This window comes from Prionailurus viverrinus, chromosome E1, assembly GCF_022837055.1.
Source record: "Prionailurus viverrinus isolate Anna chromosome E1, UM_Priviv_1.0, whole genome shotgun sequence".
NCBI classification, from domain to species: domain Eukaryota; kingdom Metazoa; phylum Chordata; class Mammalia; order Carnivora; family Felidae; genus Prionailurus; species Prionailurus viverrinus.
The window spans coordinates 28,792,304-28,805,675 of record NC_062574.1 but is presented as its reverse complement, the minus strand read 5'-3'; positions in this window follow the sequence as shown (position 1 = coordinate 28,805,675).

The window sequence follows — 13,372 nt, the reverse complement described above, 5'->3', positions numbered from 1 at the left end:
CAAAGAGGAAAGTTAGAAAACAACAAAATCACACATTGTATCTGAATCTGTAACATACAGCAAAAGCTTTGCTCAAAAATTCATAACTTTAGATGACTTCAATGGGAAAAAATATTATTTTTCAGTGAAGGAATCTATTATTCATCTTAAGGTGGTAAACAGCACCTAAAAAAAATAGAGATAAGAAGTTGATAGAAGCTAAAAGCTATAAAGTAGAAAACAACAAAGTCATTGAAGGGACCTAAGAGCTGAATTTTTACAAAGACTATTTTTATAAAATAGGCAAGTCACCCTGAATAAAAAAAGAAAGAGCAAAAATATGCAATCCAAGGAGCAAGAAAAGAGACAAAACCAGATAGCAATGAGAAAAGAATACCAAGAGCAACAAATCTAAAAATTAAGAAAAAGCAAAAAATTTCCTAGCAAATATAAATTACCAAAACTGATCAGAAGTAGAAAAATAGAATAAAGTTATTACCACAAAAGCTATTGAAAGGGTAATTAAAGGTCTAATACTGAAAAATGGATTTGGTACAAATGGGTTTACAAACGAGTTTTATTTAACTGACAATTCCAATGCTAGTTAAACTATTCCAGATGATAGAAAAATATGGAAAGCTCCACTATTTTATAATGCTAGCATAGCTTTGATGTCAAAACCCAATACAGAAATAAAACAAAAATACATCCACAGACTTTGCTCAGATGCAAAAATTCTACAATTCTACAACTGTAGCAAAGAGAATCCACTGATATATCAAGAGTATAGCATATGATGACCAAGCAGACTTATTCCAAAAATGTAAGATATTCCAATATCAAGAAATCTATCAACATAATCTGCTAATATTTGTCAAACAGCAGTTATGCACAATATTATAAAGACTATCTACCAAATCCAATGGCAGTTATCTTAAATGGTGAAACACAAAATCTATTTCAATTAAAGTAAGGAATGGGTAGGGGTGCTGCTATGACTTGATACTTAATATTGTCTTAGAGGTTAGAGAAAGCAAAAAGATAATGAAGTAATATAAACATTGAAAGGAAAGACAAAGATAGGATTATAGTCCTAGAAATTTCAAGAGATTTCAGTAAAACAAAACAAAACAAAAAACAAATACATAAAATTGCTACTGGAATTGATGTAAAACTTTGATAAGGTGGCCGGATACAAGATAAATATACGCAACCAGACCTCCTCCTATTCAGCGATAAATACCCAGTAATGAAACTGGGGGGGGGGGGGGGGGGAGGGGGTGAACACTTAGGGATAAGTTTATAAGAAAGGCATAAGATCTATAGTAATTAAATTATAAAATATTACTAAAGGCCAAGGTGCCTGGGTGGCTCAGTCAATTAAGCATCTGACTTCGGCTCAGGCCATGATCTCATGGTTCATGGGTTCAAGCCCCACATTGGGCTCTCTGCTGTCAGCACAGAGCCGGTTTTGGATCCTCCGTCTCCCTCTCTCTCTGTCCCTCCCCCACTTGTCCTCTTTCTCTGTCTCTCTCAAAAATAAATAAACATTAAAAAAATATATTACTAAACATTAAAAATATATATTACTAAAAATATATTACCGTAAAATAAGATCTGAAGAAAAAGAAAAGATCCCATTCTTGAATGGAAAGATCGAATCATAAAATGTCAGTGCTCCCAAATTTTATATGCACTGTAAAACATACAGAACATAGAAACACAATTCCAATAAAAACTCTCATGGATTTTCTTAATTGTTTAAATAAATCTTCAAGTTATATAAAAGAATAAATGCTCCCAAAGTAGCAAGAAAAGTATTAAAGAGGATCATTAAGTGTATCTGTATTACCAAATCTCAAGACTTACCCTAAGTCACTTTGCTCTCCTCAGTGCGGCAGAAGTATATAGAAAGAGTCCAATAGTGGGTGCCTGGCTGGCTCAGTCAGAAGAGCATGCGACTCTTGATCTGGGGGGCATGAGTTTGAGCCTCAATGTTGGGTGTAGAGATTACTAAAAATAAATAAATAAACTTAACAAAAAAGAGTGTCAAATAGATCAGCGGAGTAGAATAAATGATTTGAAATAGATCCTGGTATATATTAGAATTAATACTGTCTGATAAATGTAATGAGCAGTTTAATTCTGTGGGAAAACGATGGATTACTTAATATGTGGTACAAGCAAAGCTGGCTTTTCAACGAGATTAAAATAAAAGTTGACTTTCAACCTATGTTATTCATAAAAATAAATCCCAGATGGATTAAGGATTTAAATGTAAAACAATAAAATTATTGCAAGAAAATCTACACCATTCATGTACAACCTAGCAGCTTTTTAAAAGCTAAAATGAGAAACCCAGAAGCCATAAAAAGAAAATCCAACATTATAAAAATATTTTAACACAAAAAATACTTACAGTTTTCACATGGCAAAAAATTTAAACTTAAGTAGGACCAATGATAGATTTGGGGGGAAACGATTTGCCACGCAGAGGCTGAAGGTCATGGTATATACAGAGCTCTTGTGAATTGACAAGCCAAAGGCAACCCAATAGATAAATGGGTAAAAGACAGGAATAGGTGATTTATGGAAGGGCCAATCCAAATGGCTCAACATACGAAAATATGCTCAAAATCACAAAATAGGAAATAAAAATTAAAGCTACATTTATCAGTCTGGCAGAAAATGAAGAGAGCTGCATTACCTGTTGCGCTGAGCAAAGGGCGCTTATATATTGCTGCTAAAAACGTGGTGCTTGGGTGCTTTTGGAAAGCTTGTTCAGCCATCACTGGATCTTGAGGGACAGTCCCCATCTTTTCTTCATCAGGATCATTTGACATTGCCCAATCAGAAGTGCATTTGTAATCGTTCTCCCACCTTCTCACATCATCCTCTCCTTTAGAGGATGTAATATAAAGAAATGACTTTGTATTATTTTTCGAATGTTTTGTGCTCTGCCTCCCTCAACTCTAAGGGATGCTTCCACGTGCTAAGCCTTCTCTGCCTCGTTTTATGCACAGCCTACAATATTATAAAGACGCTTCCCGCAGGATTCTTATCATTTCCAGTTTGCCAGTCCATTTTTCTTTCATGGTCGGAATTGATTTCAGAGTGGCCAGACCTCTGGTCATTTCTTCCACCCTGTGGGAGATTAAACTGTTGGGCAAGTCAAAAGCAGTAATTGGAGTAGATGGTTCTTTGAGGGCATCCCTTGTCTGCTGATACCCTTCACCAACCCTCCAAAGGTGGATGGGGGCCGGGGCGCCCCTCTTGAGGAGGGGAAGAGGCTGGTGGCTGCACCAAGCAGCCTGGCTCTCCTGCCGCCCTCGGCACCCTCCCGCGGGTCTCTGGTTAATTGCTGTGACATATTTATGGGCACTCTCTGAGGAAAGAGCAGGCGAGCTGGCCCACAGCATCCCAGCTCAGCAATCATCGCTGATTAAAAACTAGTTACAAAGCAATGAAGATGGAATCCTGCATTAACCAAATGACCCTGTCCATGGCCAAGCCCAGATAGATGGCAGTGATTATGAGAGCATCACTTACAACGTCGGCAAACGTTAACGGCTGTTTGAATTTCCGGAAGATTTACAGGGTAGTGACAGCATTTGGCTGGATGGGATTCAGGCTCTGCTTCCTGCCCAGATGTGCCTGTGTATTTATGGGTTCCTGTGGACTCATGGCCTAGCTCTGCTGAGCTTTTGGGTGGGTCTAACCCGAATACTCTGGCTTGTGTGAAGTTGCAATGTATCATATTGCCAATTTTCAGAGAATCTGAATTAGCTCAGCTACACTTAATGCTGAAACTATCCTGAAAGTAATTTAATCTTTCTTTAATGATTCAGAAGGCGCTTTGAAGTCTTGCACTAATCAGAGTCATGGTTATGAATATCAGAACTTGATATTGAAGAAGTGTGAGAGTATCCATAAAAGCATTAGGTGAGGGGATTATGGAAAACAGCCCATGTGGCTGTTTCTGTGAGAGCTATGTGCGTGGGGCGGGGGCGGGGGGACATGTAAACATGATGTGATAAGAAGTCTAACGTGGGCTAATGTTGATGTCCCCATGTGCAATGAATGACCTGTGAAAAAATCAACCTTTCTCCCTGGTCCCCGCTGCTCCCACAACTTCCAAGAAGAATTTGGTCTTTCCTGGTTTGGGTCTCCGTCGTGTAGATTTGGAGCGGGGGGCAGGGGCGAGGAGGAAGGAAATGTCCTGTCCAAAGCCAGGATCCCCTTTACTGGGAAAAAGAGAAATGAGCAGGTATGTTAGGTGAGCAGGGCGGGGGAGAGGCAGGACCCCTCAGGAGCTGGGTAGCGAAGGGGAACGTAGGGAATGTCCAGAGCCAACTGCCGTGACCGTGAAGTGTGTGCATGGGGCGGTGTGTGTGTACGTGTGCGTGTGTCTCTGCACACGCATGTGTGTGTGAAACGAGGACGACCCCCCCCCCCCCCCCCCCGATTAGGTCGTTAGAAGTCTCAGGAGCCCACCATGCTCTCTCCTTCTGGTAAAAGAAAACTAAAATGGAATCCCTATTTGGAATTTTTTGGAATACTTTCGGAAAGAGTTAAATTGCTTTTCAATAACTTTTGGCTACAGCTGTCTGCCACGTGGAAACAGGGGCAAAATGTCAGGAGCAAGAAGGCCTGGCTTTGTAAGGGTTTATAACGGTGCCATTTAGGGCCAGAGACCGTCTTCTACATCCGCGTGGAAATGATACCCAGCAGCAGGACCCAGCACTACGTGCTCAGAAAGTCGGCTGGAGAACCCCTGGGGCCATCACCTCTGCCCTCTCCCCTCACTAACCCCAGCCCTAGAGGAAACACAGGCGCTCAATGGTTGGGGCAGGGACAGGGCGATGGGGCAGTTCCGGCAGCCCTAAGGAATAAAAAACAAAGTGCCCTGAGTCTGAGTTATAGAGGCAGCTGCATTTACTTCCCCAGGAACCAGGCCTGCACAGTGGAGCTGGGCGCCTAGACATGGGACGGGGGGGCAAGCCGAGATCAGGGCTGTAACACACACAGCCAGTGTGGGGATCTAGGGTCAGGAGAAGATGGGCTCTGTGGATTGGCAGACAAAAGCAATTGGCCATGTTTTTGCCGGAGCCCAAATCGTACCCCTGCTCCCCCCGCTACCTGACCCCCACCACACCTGTCAATGGTCCATGTGTCCAAGGAGTTGTGCCCACAGTGTGTACCAGAATGTGCTGCAGTTGGGGACCCGCCCCCAATGCCCTCCGCTGTGGACTTCTCCTCTGGACTACTCCAGTAGCCGCCAATGTCCTCCCCGGCCCCACCCAGCTCTCAGCACCTGCCAGGGTGGGCATGCCACACCCCAAGCCTGACCATGTCACTATCCCGTAGACCTCTGTTAGCTCTCCAGACCCACAGAGAGGTTCTCAAGGTGGGCACTTAGCAGACGGGGCCAGAGCTGTGGGTGCTGTGATGTGTGGGGCAATCTTGCATGAGGACGACTCATCCTGGGTCCCAGGAGGCCTGAGGCGTCCCACATGATGTTCACACAGATTATTATGAAACCAGCTTATATTTATCTGGGCCTTTTGTCTCATTTAACAGTCAACTCAAAGTAGTTTTTGCACAATTTCAACACATAATAACTCATGTGGGGGTGTAACGACCATGTAAATGAAGAGAAGGACATGCTTTTGTTTCATTCAGAACATTACCCGGTTCTTCACTAATTCAGAGAATGAAGTCATCGATGGCAACGGCCCTCGGCCAGTCTGCATCCACAGTGTCACATTCACAGTGACTGAACAAGCAGGAGCATTTGACCCCTTCATTATGCCCTCGAAAACAGCCATTCCCAGATGTTTACAGACGCAGATACATAGTATTTTATTATAAATCACTTACATTATATTACTCCTTTATATTATAGACTGAGCATTCTACTGAAGTTTTTATGTACTGAAGTATGTTCTATTATTTGTAGATTTTCTTTGGGACTAGTGAAAGGGGACATTACAACATGGTTTTACAGAAAGGAGGGTTGGGTCTGATAGAGCTGAGAAACAGGCTACTACTCAAACCTCCCAGGAAGGCTTCTAGACTCTTCTGATGCAACCCATTTCTGCAGCTCCAGCCTCATCACCTACCATCCCTCCAGCCTGGGACCCTGGACTGCAGTTACCATAACATAAACAGTGCCATGGAAACAGCACGGGTCCCACTCACTGTGCCTGCAATGGATTGGACACCCCATCCCACACTGCCCAAAGCCACCGTACCCACGTCTTCTTATGCCTCCCGTATAGCACCCACTACAGAAGGACAGATAGGCACCCACACACCTGACTCTCTCCTCCCTGGGAGCTGTAACTCCACCGCCGGTTCTCCCAGGAAAGCAGGTGGGGGAAGGAGTGAATGACAGTGCCGTCCAGCAAGGTCTTGAATGTGTGGGATGTCTAATGTACGTGATACAGTTTGGTGCCTGAACTCTTCTCAATAACAAGTTGTCTTACAACCGGAGTGATACCAGAGTGACACCTTCAGGTTGAGTCCGGGGGGGGGGGGGGGGCGGTGCTCAGGATAGAGGAACCCCTCCTCCTTCAGCTCTGGGCTGCCTCCCCCACTTGCCCACATCCACTCCCTGTGTCCATCCAGGTTCATCAACTCGGTGTGCAAGCAGACCGCTATGCCGAAGGTCCAATCGCCCCAGGGTCCGGTCTGCCGAGTTTAACACATTTACTAAAAATGTGCTTCTCTTAACTACTTAGGGAGGGTTCAGAGATCTGGGTCAAATGAAGCCATTTCATTAGCTTTGAAGACCTCCGTGGGTGGTCACCCACCGGCTGCAACAATTGATGGAGGGTTGCTGGGCAGGCAGCGGGGGCTGGACCGGGAAAGACAGCTCAGCTCAGCCTGGCGGTCCAGCGTGGCGAAGATTGGCAAACCAGGGCAGACTGGGGTGGCGGGGGCCGGCGGGGAGGCTGTGGAAGGGAGCGGGGAGAAGATGGCAAGAGAAGAGTCTGAAGGACCCAGGACTCTGGAGCCCAGCTCCCCGCAGCCCTCCGGAACCTGCTAATCCACCCAGTCGGATGAGAAAGCAATTTCTTGAACCCATGAGTTGGTCGGAACCACTTGTCAGAGTTTGATTTCAAAGTTGCGACGAAGGAGCTCCTTCCGTGAAATTCAGTTGGAGATTTCTTCTGCGGTGGGGGCATCCGGTAACAGAAAGGTGTCTAAGCCACACTGTTAGAGCAGGTACGGGAAAGAATGGACTCGGGGAAAGCTGAGCAGATAAATCTAGCTTCTCCAAGGGGCTTTAGATCATGTCATGCAAAACTGTCCTCCGTCCGTCGGAGACTAGGTATGGAACAATTTCCTGTCACCAAGAATTACAGTAAAGACAGAAGCCAGGGGTGTGTGTGAATGGGAAACTTCAGGAAATTTGCCAAAGCTGGTCGTTTGATGAATTGGTTATGGGGGAGTTGGTATGAGCTCACGTAGGGCTTTCCTGAAACGCCGGCAAATGAGGGAGTCAGGATCTCTCTTGAGGAGTGAAACGAAACGGGCACAGAGACGCACGAAAGCATGGAACAAAGAGAGTCTCGGGGCCACAGTTCTGGTAGGAAGAGGAAGTCTTAAGCAATAAACTTCAAGTGTCGCAGCCACGGGCAGGACATCTGCAAGGTAGCAGCGGACGCTGGGCTCTGAGCCTACGGATTTCTAGTATTCTCGTCCCACGCCCACAGCTTCCTTACTGAGAGACAGGTGCATCAACCTTTCTCATTGATGCAGTTACACATTTGCTCCATCCAGCTCCCCTTGCTCTGATTGAAAACGTGCCGAGCAACCTTCTTGTTCTAATCTGGCCTCCGGGGTAGTCCTGGATGATGTCAACGAGCTGCCTCTCTGGAGGGGCCTGCCTGCCTCCCCCTGGGGAAGCCCCACGCTCACGTACCCTTTCACAGAGTGCGGTGCTCACCTCTACCCCTGCGTTTCAGGGCTGACACGTCCGTTTCCCGCCCAGCCTCCAGGCAAGTGCCACAACTCCTTCGTGTTTGTGTCCCAGCACCTGGAACCCTGCAAGCCTGTGACTCAGCTGGGAATAGTGCCTGGCACATGACAGGCGCTAAATCAAAAATGTATGAAGTGAATGGATAGATGGGCCATTTGGCTACTTTTAGAGATGGAGCTCGGGCCCAACCCCTCGGAAGCACCTTCTGAGGCCTTTGGGGTCTGCTGATGGCTTTCAGAATCCCTGTGACACTCCTCTTGGTTCTGCAGAGTCGCTTGGGTCTTCCCGTCTGCCCTGTTCTATATCCTGCACCAGGCAGGCTTCGGAACCAGCCGCTCCTGGATGGGGAGCCGGCTTTGCAACCTTGGGCAGGTTACTTAGCCTCGGTGTGCCACCTCAGCTGCTCCCTCTGTGAAATGGGAATCACGCCCCCAGCTCTGCTGGAGATGAGGCAGGTTTCCTGTAGCACCACAGGCTTCGGTGTGAGGAGGAAGGGGCAAGGGCAGGCAAACATTTTTCCCAGTCTTCTCCTAAATGATCCCGACATACAAATCCCTCCCGCCCCGCTGCACCTCGCCTCCGTCCCCACTCCCGATGTAGGACGCTTTGAGCCGTGCTCTTGCAAAGAATCAAAGGGGCCCTTTATTTGCTTCCCTTCTCCCCCTCCTGCCTCCCGGGAGTCTCCAAGGTGAGCCAACTTGGCCTCGACAGCTTTGGAGTTTGTCTTCCGTTCGGGGAGGGGCTGGCACCTCCATCTGGAGCCGGGAGCAGACGTGAGTTCTGCACAAAGGAGATCTGTCCCTGCAACCCTGCTCTCCCTCTCCCTCCCACCCGCGCAGCAGCTGGCTTCCAGGGGAATCCAATGACAGCCAGACTCCAGGGAACCGAGCTGGCGAGACCAATTCTGTGGAGTGATCCATAGTGACAGAGAAGCCTCCGGCCCTGGGAGACCAGCAGGGGACCAGTTAACCCATAAAGGGACAGACAGTCTAGGGGACAGTGTTCTGCTCCTCTGCTCCAACGGGCACTGTCAATTGCCTGATTCCCTGCTCCTTCTGGAAGCTGCAAATGGCCTTCTGTTGCTGTCTTTCTGCACACAAGGTGGCTTCTGCCCTCTCTGCCCTGCGGCTCGAGTTGCTTCCTCTGTTTGCAGTATCCTTCCCTGCACTATGCTCTTCTACCTGACTCACCCCTCCGAAGCTGGCCCCACTCAGCTCTAGGTCACGGCCTCCAGGGAAGCCTTCCAGGAGGAATGGATGGAGTGCCCCTCTCTTGGGCTCCCACAGGCCCTGGGCCCTCTTCTGCGACAGCAGTGACCCAACAGTAGTGGAACTGCTTACTGTCTGAGCATCTGGGGGGTATGGACGCTCTCGTGTCCTATTCCTGAGTCTCTGGCTCCTCGCACAGAGCATGGGCCCTCTTTGCTTCCTTTCAAACTTGAAGTTTTTAGTTGGTGCTCACCAAATCCATGTTGAATTTAACGGAATTTGGTAAAAGGTTCATTTCTTTCCCCCAAGCAGATTTTTACCAGATTAAGATTACACTGGGATTTATACATTGGTTAATCATGCGTGTGCAGTTTGCTTTTTTTTTTTTTTTTTTTTTTTTTTTTGTGGTAACAGCTTTATTGAGAGCAAATTTATATGCCAGGCAATTCGCTCACTTCAAGCGTTGTTTTTAGTAGCTTCACAGAGTTGTGCCGTTATCACCAGGACCAACTTTAGAACAATTGTGTCTCAGTGGATCTGTCTATTCTGGGCATTTCATGTAAATAGACTCATACAATACATGATCTTTGGTGACTGGCTTCATTCACTTAGCATAACGTTTTCCAGGTGCATTCATGTTGTAGCGCGTATCCGTACTTTGTTCCTGTTACCAAATGATATTCCGCTGTATGTATACACCACATTGGATTTATCCATTCATCTGTTGATAGGCATCTGGGTTATTTCCACTTATGGGCTATTATGAACAGCTTGCTTTTTTTTTTTTTTTTGGAATGCTAAAAAAATGCTAATTAAAATAATTTCAAACTCGCGAAAACATTTTGCAAGAGCAGTACGAAGAACTTCTTTTATTCAGCCTTCTGAGGATGACTGGCTGACTGACGCCCCAGCACCCCCGCCAGCCCCGCTGTATACACACACATACAGGCAATACTTCAGCGTGTATTTCCTACAACAGTGACACTCTCCTACACAATCACAATACAACCATCACAGTTGGGAAATTAACATCGATTCATTCCTACCGGACATCTAGGTTGTCCCAATAACGTCCTTCATTGCAAAAGCTGCGATCTAGGATCATGCGTTACATTTAATTGTCACGTCTCATTAGTCCCCCTCAAACTGGAACAGTTCCTCAGTCCTTCACGCTGACTTTCATGACCCTGACACTTAGGAAGATTATGGGCAAGTTGTTTTGCAGAGTCCTTCCATTTGAGTTTTCCGACGTTTCTTCACGATTAGTTTCAGGCGATGCCTTTTAACGAGAGTGTCACACTAAGCGGCTCTGTGTCCTTCTGTATCCTATCAGGTGGTACACAATTTCTGTTGGTCCTATTACCAGTGATATTAGCTTTAATCACTTGATTAAGTTGGGTCTGCCAGGATATTCCACAGTAAATTTACTCATTTTTCTTTGTAATTACTCAGTATTTTGGATGGAAGCTGGTTTGAGACTATGGACGTACCCATTCCTCATCAAACTTTCCACTCCATAACTTCACATCAACTAACGCTTCCTGGTTGAAGTGATTATTACTGCGAAGGTAGCCAAATAGTGATTTTCTAATCTCACCTTTTCTTCCGTATTTATCAGTTGGTATCTTACTCTAAAGGAAACTTATTTATTTATATCAGTACCGATTCACAGAGTCTTATTTAAAGGGTTGTAATTCATCATTACCATTACTTATTTTTATACTCAAAATTTTGAACATAAGATTTGAGTATTAATTTCCCTGATTTGAGCTCCAGGGGTAGGTAGCCCCTCGTGTTGGCTTCTGTGTCTCTTTGACACGTCCTCATCAGTTTTTGAGCACTTTCTCATTCTCTGGCACAAGATATTCTCAGCTCATATCATAGTGTCTCTGCCCCAGCCCAAGAATCGCCCATTTCTCCAAGGAGTTCTGGCTCCTGTGCCACGGACAAGGGTCTGCTCACTGGTATCATGATATCACTTCTTTTAGGCCCTCTCAGTGGACAGAGCTAAAGAATACACACACGCACACACACACACACACACACACACACACACCAACATGTACATGTATTTATATACATTCATACCCACGTTTACGTCTATATTTATATCCATCTCTGTCTAGATACACATTGAGAAGCATGAATTCACACTAACATCTCTAATTCCAATCCAATACCACAGAGGTGATTCTCATTTTCTCCTTTTCCATATTTGTAACTCCCTTCTGACAGTGAGACACCTGGCTCCCACTATTACCCTCAACATATTTTCTTACTGAATGCAACCAATCTCCCGTCACCTTTGTGGACACCCACACAGGCACCCTCCTTACCCTGCTTTGGCTTTCAAAGCCCACATGAGGCCACTGTCGTCCTCTGCCCACACTATGTAGATGCCCTCTTCAGGGCCTTCAGGCTCCAATACATCTCCCACCTACCTCTCCCACCAATACACCTACCTCTCCCACCAGGATGCCCCTTCTACATGGACACTTTCTCTCATCCTGATTAGGCTCTGACACCCCACACTGGGCTGCTGGCCCCTGCCCTGCCTGCCCCAGGGACACCTTACCTACCTTGCCTCTGACATCCTGTGCTGGACTGATGCCACCAACACATTGACCCCAACTCCACTCAGACACCTACATTGCTTATTGACAAGACTGGAATCGTGGTTCTATAGGCTTTTCACAACTGGGAATTCGCTGATTGCATCCCCAGTGTTTTTCAATATGTTTTCCCTTCTCTTTCATAAGAAATTGGTAGAGGTTTGATAAAATTCAGGTCCAGTTTTTTTGACAGTAACACTTCACAGATAGTACTGTGTTCTTCCGCCGCATAGCACGTGATATTGAGTTGTCCGCAATTTTATTAAGGATTGCAAAATGATGTTATTCTCATTCTGTTTCTCACTCATCATATGAAGAGCTACTTATCAACCATTTCTTTACTCTGTGGGGTTTACATAGGAAAAGCCGGTAAATGCTTGATTCCTTCTCTTCACTTGTCAGTTTTCAAAATAGTAGGTTCTGGGGTGTCTGGGTGGCTCAGTCGGTTAAGCGTCTGACTTCAGCTCAGGTCATGTTCTCACAGTTTGTGGGTTCGAGCCCCATATCGGGCTCTGTGCTGACAGCTAAGAGCCTGGAGCCTGCTTTGGATTCTGTGTGTGTGTCTCTCTCTCTGCCCCTCCCCTGCTCATGCTCTGTTTCTGTCTCTCAAAAATAACAAACGTTAAAAAAAAATTTTTTTTTAATAGTAGGTTCTATGACATCCTCCAAAAGTGATCACTGAGTGGGCTTTGTCTTTTTCTTTTAAAAACTTATTATGAACTCATGGATTGAAAAATATCTTAAGTTGTTTCCAAATTGCCAGTAAATAAGGTCAGATGTGAGACAGATGGCATTGCATAGAGTGTCCATGTGACCAAATATGATATTTTCAATGTATTGCAGTTGTTATTTTATTGATGATCAAACTGTCCCATCGTTGGCCAGTAGGAGACTTCTCAATTTGCCATCTTTGACATAAGATGTCCCAAGGTCATCATATACATTTTGTGGCCCAGAACTGAAATCCATCATTTCTTAAAAAAACTTTGATCCCCATTTTTTGAGTAATAGTATTTAGAGACCATAATCTGGTTTGTAGGGGTGTTCACACTTACTGGGTTGGCTACTGTTCCCAGGTTTTTTGCAATGGATGGAAAATGGACAGAGCTTTAAAAATAACAACGTACTTCCTAAATTCATATTGACCCTTCTGATTCAGATTCAGGATTCTGGGGCTTTCACTTAGCCTCATCAGTCTTATATCCATACAATCCTTTCTTTCACATTGAACATCCCAATTCCCAATAAAACCAACATAATTACTCACTTCCTTATCCCATGATATACACCCAACAGTCTCAGATAAACAATACCAGCATTATCATTAATAATATGTGTATCAATAAACAGTTAAAAATTTTTGCAGCCTGTTTTTAATGTTTTTATTTTATTATTTTTTTGAAAGACAGAGTGTGAGTGGGGGAGGGGCAGAGAGAGAGGAAGACACAGAATCCAAAGCAGACTCCAGGCTCCGAGCCGTTGGCATAAGAGCCCAACACGGAGCTCGAACTCACAGACCTCAAGATCATGACCTGGGCCAAAGTCAGACGCCTAACCAACTGAACCACCCAGGCACCCCTGCAGCC